Source organism: Crinia signifera, chromosome 8 (assembly GCF_055691185.1).
Source record: "Crinia signifera chromosome 8, ASM5569118v1, whole genome shotgun sequence".
Classification (NCBI taxonomy): domain Eukaryota; kingdom Metazoa; phylum Chordata; class Amphibia; order Anura; family Myobatrachidae; genus Crinia; species Crinia signifera.
The window spans coordinates 14,248,707-14,257,409 of NC_139224.1; the positions used below are offsets into that span (position 1 = coordinate 14,248,707).

Below are 8,703 nucleotides of genomic sequence, written 5' to 3' on the forward strand. Positions count from 1 at the left end.
ACTGTGGTGTTTGGGGTGGCAGTTGGTGGGTCTACCCTATCTGATTTTTGGACTCTGCTGCAGTCCTGCAACTGCCACTGGCATGGAAGTCAAGCAACAGAGCATTTTTTCCCTCCTGAAATGGGTCATGTTGGGAGGTACAGTAATGTATGCATGTGGTGTCATACTGTAACACATACAATACAGGTGTGTTACAAAATTTCCTATTTTTGGTTTGCTTTTCCACAGTCCCACCAAGTCAACGGAGCCCGCGGCGGCGTTCGCGCGCCCCCACTTCCGAGGAGGAGATCAGCACCACCCCGGAGGAGGAGGAAGGACACAGCGCAGATGGTAAGTATTGTATTGGACTGTATAACACCAGTGTTCCCATGTTCCCGCCATGTGTGCCGAATAATATACTTGTGGGCCCGACATGTACTGCGTAACACCTGTGGGACCACCGTGTGAACCCTATAACACTTGTGGGACCCACATGTGTGCCATGCGGTATAACACCTGGTGTACCTTATACCATCTGGGGTCCAAAGAAGTTACTGTAGTCCATCAAGTTCAACCAACTGAACTGTACGGGACAGTATCTACAGTAACTTGTAACTCATTAGTTACAAGTTACTGTAGATACTGTCCACTACAGTTCAGTTGGTTGACTTAAGTAAAACATACAGTACAGTATCTACAGTACTGCATGGTCCAGTACAGTACATTACTGTACTGAATGTTTACTGTATTTTGTCTTTTTTTTCTGTTGCAGTGTCTGAAACTGTCCCCACCGCCCTGGACGCCCAGGAGGGGCAGCGGCAGCAGCAGCCGGGAACCAGCGCGGATTGTAAGTATTGGACTGTATAACACCAGGGCTCCCGCCACGTGTACCGGAAAGTACTGTACGTGTAGGTCCACCCTGTAACATACAGTAGTACTCTACCTGTACTGTTGTGCAGTAATTCAGGCTGAAAAAAAGAAGTTACTGTAGTCCATCAAGTTCAACCAACTGAACTGTACGGGACAGTATCTACAGTAACTTGTAACTCATTAGTTACAAGTTACTGTAGATACTGTCCACTACAGTTCAGTTGGTTGACTTAAGTAAAACATACAGTACAGTATCTACATTACTGTACTGAATGTTTACTGTATTTTGTCTTTTTTTTCTGTTGCAGTGTCTGAAACTGTCCCCACCGCCCTGGACGCCCGGGAGGGGCCGCAGCAGCAGCAGCAGCAGCAGCAGCCGGGAACCAGCGCGGATTGTAAGTACATTGTAAGTACAGTATTGGACTGTCTAACACCAGGGCTCCCGCCACGTGTACCGGAAAGTACTGTACTGTACGTGTAGGTCCACCCTGTAACATACGGTAGTACTCTACCTGTACTGTTGTGCAGTAATTCAGGCTGAAAAACAGAAGTTACTGTAGTCCATCAAGTTCAACCAACTGAACTGTACGGGACAGTATCTACAGTAACTTGTAACTCATTAGTTACAAGTTACTGTAGATACTGTCCACTAAAGTTCAGTTGGTTGACTTGAGTAAAACATACAGTATCTACAATACAGTATACAGTAGGATTCCCTTAGTGGCCAAAAATGAATCCAGTTTTGATTCAAATTTATGAGCAGTAGTTGCTGTAACCGCCCCCACCACCAATGACTTTCAGAATTTTACTGCTCTAATGGTGAAGAATCCTCTTCTTACAGTAATTCAGTACAGAATTTCTATTCCTCCAGCCTCAGTATAGTAGATGGCCGTGTGTCCCAAGTACTGTATACAGTTGGCATGTTAGTGAACAAAGGCCTGTTACAGTATTTGTACCGTATAACAACTGGGGTCCAACCATTTACTCTACTGTATGTTTATTTAGTCTTTTTATTTACAGTTACAACATCCCAAAGCGTCCCCACCACCCAGATGACCCTCCGCCCCCGACGCCGCAGAAGCAGTGCACCCTCTCCCTCCGGCCCATCAACAGCTGGTAAGTACTGTACTGTACATTACTCCTGATTTCATCTGGGACAGACGGCAGGGGTGATACTGTACATAGACAACGGGGACACTGACAGAAAACAGGTGCCAAACAGTCTGTATGACCTAACCTCTCCTGCCAGCGCAGCGACCGTGACACATCCAGAAGCCGCGGCCAGAATACATTTACTGTAGGTGACCAGAATTGTGTTGCAATTGTCACGGTTACACTACTGAATACTGTATGTGTTCTGGATACTGTACAGTACAGTATGTTTCAAACTAACCTTTTTTTCTGTTCTTTTCCGCAGTTCCACCCACCCAGACGACCCTCCGCCACCGCCGCCGCAGGACCACTGAGCCATCCCCCTCCAGGCCATTGGCAGCTGGTAAGTACTGTACAGTACTCTGATTTCATCTGGGACAGAGACAGCAGGGGTGATGCACAGATAATGGGGGCACTGACAGGAAACTACTGTACATGGTTTATACTATCCATACGACTTCCCCTCTCCTCCCAGCACGACGGCCGTGACACATCCAGATGCTAAGGCCAGAATAGATTTTACCATAATTGTGGTGCAACTGTCATTTACTGTACAGTACTGATAACGCAGATATTTATATGATAAGATTAGATATGATTGATAACCCAAACTTGTATTTATTTACCTTATTACCTTTAAATATAACGGCAACGCTGAAATGATTGCACACCCACACAACCTTGTTATAAAATGTATGACAGTGCTTTACTTAAAGAATAGCTTCATTACAGGTATTTGCAAATGCAGACTAACACAAGAAACATAAAACTGACTAGCTACAGTAATACTTGAACAGTAATTCTAAATCAAATCAAAATGGACACCTTTCAAGGACAGTGATCAGCCATGATTAAACCTCCTTCATAATTACCTCCAGCCCCCCGTGCTTGCTGGTTCTTCCTCAACTGCCTTCCCCCTCCTTCTATAACTCTGATATTTAAGCCTTAATCACATTAATTAATTAATTACTCATAAGCATTGAGTCTTATTGGAAAGCTCTGCTTTCAATCATGATGTCATAATTAACCCAACACCCAACTTCAGTGGCCTTGTGGGTCTACGCATGTGTGGCCTTGTTCCCATATTATTCAGTTTGTGGAGACTACTGTACAGTAGCTTTCTGTCCTTGCTACATTATACTGTCAACATCACATTCTTACTGTAAGCTTCTAAAACCAAAAACAATTCTCTATAAGAAATCACTTTTATAGCATTTTATAATGTTATTATGCAAGTCATGGTTCAACAAAATGGCTGCCGTTTCTGACATATTATAACTGTTTAGCGCAAAGGGAAGGCCTCATACGCAGTGAATAGTACAGTACATTGTGCAACAAGCTAAAGTCATCTGCAGCAATAATAGCAGCAGTCAGGAAAACAGAATATAATAAAAGCATAGATTTATTGATTTGTTGATTTTCTGTATTATCAGTACACATTACTGAACATGTGTCCTGGATACTGTACAGTACAATACAGTACTTTAACCTACAGTTTTTTCCTTTGCTTTTTTCACAGGTAACCTTGACCGTGAAAGGCTGCGTACCCTGTGGCCCATATTTCACCATATGGTGCATATAGTCTGCAGAGCTGTGTGGGACAGCCAAACTCCCCCAGAGGACCCATTGTCTAGAGGTAAATCATACTGCACTATTTCTCTTCACCATGCTGGAAAGGGATATACAGTACTGTACAGTAGGAGTCATTATTTCAAATGACTTAAAGGCAGGAAAGCAATAGTATAGTAGCAAAGCAATGATGAAGGCTAGTCAGATGTTTAGTTGCATAGGGAGAGGAATCAGTAGCCGAAAAAAAGAAGAGGGAACAGAGAAGGGAAAGGGGGGACATGATAGAAATCTTTAAATATACTGTATCAAGGGTTTGAACATACTGTAGTAAGGAGGGAAATTTTCTTCACACGAAAAGAAGTTATACTGTAGAACATGAGGACATGCACTGAAACTGGAGGGAGGTACTGTAGGTACTGTACAGGTAAGGGGGGTTACTCCGTGTTGAGTTAGTGCATGCTCGCACAACCTATTAATTTGATTATTCCCTGATTTAAACAGGTTAGGTAGACCCCAGATTTTAATCAAGTACAGGGGTGCTGTTCCCTACAGCATTAGGTACATGTTTCAAGGCAGGAGAAGGAAAAGGCTGTCTGGGGGAACACACTAAAAAATGCTTATTAAAATGTAACTTTTATTAATTTTATTTTTAATATTCCCTATCTTACAATATCGAGGGGTAAGATAGGGAATATTAAAAATAAAATTAATAAAAGGTACTGCACAGGTCAAATGTTAGAAAGAATTACTTCACAGAAAGGGTAGTGGATAAGTGGAGTAGCCTCCCATCAGAGGTGGTAGAGGCCAAGGGGGGTATTCAATGTTAGGGGCACGGCTGTCGAGCTAGCGCGACAGCCGTGCCCCTGTCCCGTTCTCGGTGAGCTCGCCTGGAGCTCGGCAGTCGGGATTCAATGTCCCGGCCGCCGAGCGGCGATAAGGGGGCGTGGCCGCGAGTTGCGGCCGGGAAGTGACGAGCTGCAGCCGGCAGCTCGTCACTTTCCGGCTGTTCTCGGCAGAACGAGCCCGACAGCTAGAGATGTCGGGCACGTTCTGGCAGGAAACCCTGTTCAATGCTGTCGGGGAAGACCGCATTGAATAGGGCCGGTCGAGCATCTCCTCCACGGGAGATGCTCGACGGAGATTGAATATCCCCCTAAGACGGTAGAACATTTTAAACATGCTTGGGATAGGCTTATGAATATCCTTACAAAGAAATAAGGATTAACAAGGGTTAAGATGACCTGAAGGATAAATAAGGGCCAGACTAGATGGGGCAAATGGTTCTTACAGTATCTGCCGTCAAATTCTACAACAGTACAGTATACAGTATGTGCCTATGCACATCCTTGCTGGCGGGTCGCCAGAACGTACGCGCTGGCGACCCGCCAGCAGCCTCGCCAGCGAGGAGACTGAGACGCGCGTGCGTCTCACGCGCACGCGCGTCTCAGTCTCCGTCGCTAGCGTGGCGGAAACCCTGTCCGTCTCCGCCTCAGGGAGACGGACGGGGTTAGGGGGGGGTTAGGGGGGATGCGGGCAGGCGGCGGGGACCCGGGGAAACGTTTGGAAGCGCTGTCGGAAGGGGGCGCGCGCGCCTCTCGTGCGCGCGCGTCCCCTTCTCACGATCGCCATGGCGCTGGCGGGGGATGGCGGCTGGCGACGCCAGCGCCATCCCCTGCAAAGATGGACCGTGACCCATCTGTATGTTTCTACAGTTACTGTATTTATCTTAAAGTAGGGTTTTAGTTACTGTATCGTAATACTGTACTACAGTATTCCTTTTTTCCCCCCATAGAAAACCTCAGGAGGACCTTGTTGAACATGGAGCTGGTTCTCCACCAATTGGTGGACCAATTATTTATTGGCGCCTTCCGCCAGCTTTAGTTTTTTTTTTGTAAAATAAAGTTAAAAACGTTCAATACTGTAGTTTTGGCTCTTTCTTTATTAACCGAAGATGATTTGGGATACAATCAGTGGGGAAAGGGAAACGAGGTACTGTACTGTAGAGTAACGAATACAAAAGATATTGTAAAGATACTGTACAAACAAACACGAACAACATCAATTTTTAATTATAATTTTTTTATTTTTTAAGGGGGGGACAGGGTGGTCAATTACAGTACACTTTTATTGACAGCAAGCAGAGGGATGACAAGAGATACAGTCAGATCAGTGGGGAAGAGGTAACAAGATGCAGTACAGCACAGAGGAAAAAAACAATGCTAACATCACACACTACTTTTTATTATTATTTTTTTTTAGTTTTGCTTTTAGTATTTTTTTTTTTTATATTTGTTTGGGGTGGGTGTGTAGGAACAGCAGCACACACACATGGTAAACAGACCAGTGAAGAGAAATACTGTACTGTAGGGTGGGGTGGGGTGAGGTGTGTGGGGGGTGCGGGGGTTGTATTTTTTTATCCTTTTTTGTGGGGGTACAGTAGTTTGTAACAGAGGACAGATCGGTGAAGAAAAATAGCAGATGCTGGATGCACGGCGCCAAAATGGACTCAGCTGCAACTGGAAAGAAACACTTTTATTGACAGCACATGGATGACTAGGGATACAGTCGAATCAGTGGGGAAGAGGTAACAAGATGCAGTACAGCACAGAGGGAAAAAACAATGCTAACATCACACACTACTTTTTTTTTCTTTTTATTAATTTTTTTTATTTTTGCTTTTTTTTTTATATTTTTGATTTTTTATGTTTTTATTTTTATTATGTTTTGTTTTACTGTACAGTACAGTAGGTTTATTTTTGCAGGGGGTTAGGAACAGTGACATACACACGGAAAATAGATGGGTAAAAGGAAATACTGTACCGTATGGTGTGGTTGAAGTTCATCACCAAGTTGTGTACAAGAGAGGACAAACTCTGGGCAATGGTGTTACTGTAGGCAATGGTGGTAAAGGTGTTGTGACATGATTGAGACGGACCCACGGTGTTAACCTCTTCATCCGTAGTAGTCCATTGATTGTATTGACTATCTTGGTTTTATGGTGCTCCTGAAGTACAATCTTTTTGCCACATCTTGTAATGATGTCTTTGGTCAAATTACTTGGCAGTGCAAATTTCCCAGCCTTTCCATTGTAGTTGACACAATTTGCCCATGTCAAATAGACTTCAAATGGCACATGCTCTTGGAAAAGAAATTGTGCATATCTGTTGAGTTTTTGATCTGCTTTTCCATAAAGCACGTTCTCAGTTTCTGCCGTGATGTCAGTAAGGGGAATATCGGTCAGTAAGGGGATACCGCTCGAGCGAGTTTCACTCGGGTGCTTACAAAATGGCGCCCAAAGCCGTGCAGACACGTGGCAAAGCCACAGAGGGAAACACGGAGTTAAAGCTACCTGGCTACGGTACTGGCTGGGCTTGCGTCCTATTTGCTATTGCGATCGAAGCGCCGGGAGAAGGGAGCGTGCTGCAATGGGGCCGTGCTTTACGGACATGGCACGCTCGATACCGCTCGAGCGAGTTTCACTCGGGTGCTTACAAAATGGCGCCCAAAGCCGTGCAGACACGTGGCAAAGCCACGGAGGGAAACACAGAGTTAAAGCTACCTGGCTACGGTACTGGCTGGGCTTGCGTCCTATTTGCTATTGCGATCGAAGCGCCGGGAGAAGGGAGCGTGCTGCAATGGGGCCGTGCTTTACGGACATGGCACGCTCGATACCGCTCGAGTGAGTTTCACTCGGGTGCTTACAAAATGGCGCCCAAAGCCGTGCATATTAAAATACCGTAACTTTGCCCTGTATTACTGTAGCTTACTGAGACGCTCGTAGCCAGATAAAAGCTTTGCCGTAGTTTGTCCGTAAAGCACGCTCCCTTCTCCCGGCGCTTCGATCGCAATAGCAAATAGGACGCAAGCCCAGCCAGTACCGTAGCCAGGTAGCTTTAACTCCGTGTTTCCCTCCGTGGCTTTGCCACGTGTCTGCACGGCTTTGGGCGCCATTTTGTAAGCACCCGAGTGAAACTCGCTCGAGCGGTATCGAGCGTGCCATGTCCGTAAAGCACGGCCCCATTGCAGCACGCTCCCTTCTCCCGGCGCTTCGAACGCAATAGCAAATAGGACGCAAGCCCAGCCAGTACCGTAGCCAGTTAGCTCTAACACCGTGTTCCCCTCCGTGGCTTTGCCACGTGTCTGCGCGGCTTTGGGCGCCATTTTGTAAGCACCCGAGTGAAACTCGCTCGAGCGGTATCGAGCGTGCCATGTCCGTAAAGCACGGCCCCATTGCAGCACGCTCCCTTCTCTTGGCGCTTCGATCACAATAGCAAATAGGACGCAAGCCCAGCCAGTACCGTAGCCAGTTAGCTCTAACGCCGTGTTCCCCTCCGTGGCTTTGCCACGTGTCTGCCCGGCTTTGGGCGCCATTTTGTAAGCACCCGAGTGAAACTCGCTCGAGCGGTATCGAGCGTGCCATGTCCGTAAAGCACGGCCCCATTGCAGCACGCTCCCTTCTCCCGGCGCTTCGATCGCAATAGCAAATAGGACGCAAGCCCAGCCAGTACCGTAGCCAGTTAGCTCTAACGCTGTGTTCCCCTCCGTGGCTTTGCCACGTGTCTGCACGGCTTTGGGCACCATTTTGTAAGCACCCGAGTGAAACTCGCTCGAGCGGTATCGAGCGTGCCATGTCCGTAAAGCACGGCCCCATTGCAGCACGCTCCCCTCTCCCGGCGCTTCGATCGCAATAGCAAATAGGACGCAAGCCCAGCCAGTACCGTAGCCAGGTAGCTTTCCTGGGACGCCCAGGAGTCTGCTTTCCCACGAGTCTGAAAGGCACTTGCAAATGAGACTCATCTGCAAATGAATTTACCTGCAAATGAGACTCGCTTGCAAATGTGACTCGCTTGCAAAAGAGACTCATTTGCAAAGGAAAGGAGAATCACTTGCAAAGGAGATGCACTAAAGGCTTATTTATTATTTTGGGTTGGGGTGGAGTCAAACACTATGGTCGAACCGTTGTAAATAATTTTTTTATTTTTTTAAACTGTTTAGCATTGCATTTTTTATTACATTGATATTACAAATGACAAATAAAGATTACATTTTTAATAAAATTAAAAGTAGTAAATGTTTTGTTAAAAAAAAGTCCATGTCTTCTAAAGCAGTATTTAAAAATGTATTTTCTTTACA

The 8,703-nt window shown here is 46.0% G+C and overlaps 1 long non-coding RNA gene across 1 annotated transcript; it reads left to right on the forward strand.

Moving 5' to 3' along the window:
- The first annotated feature begins 1,922 nt into the window (after positions 1–1,922).
- On the forward strand, positions 1,923–3,616 carry LOC146026940 (uncharacterized). Its single transcript, XR_014454587.1, has 3 exons — positions 1,923–1,965; positions 2,267–2,344; positions 3,521–3,616. It is a non-coding gene; the product is annotated as an uncharacterized LOC146026940 (long non-coding RNA).
- The last annotated feature ends 5,087 nt before the right edge of the window (positions 3,617–8,703 follow it).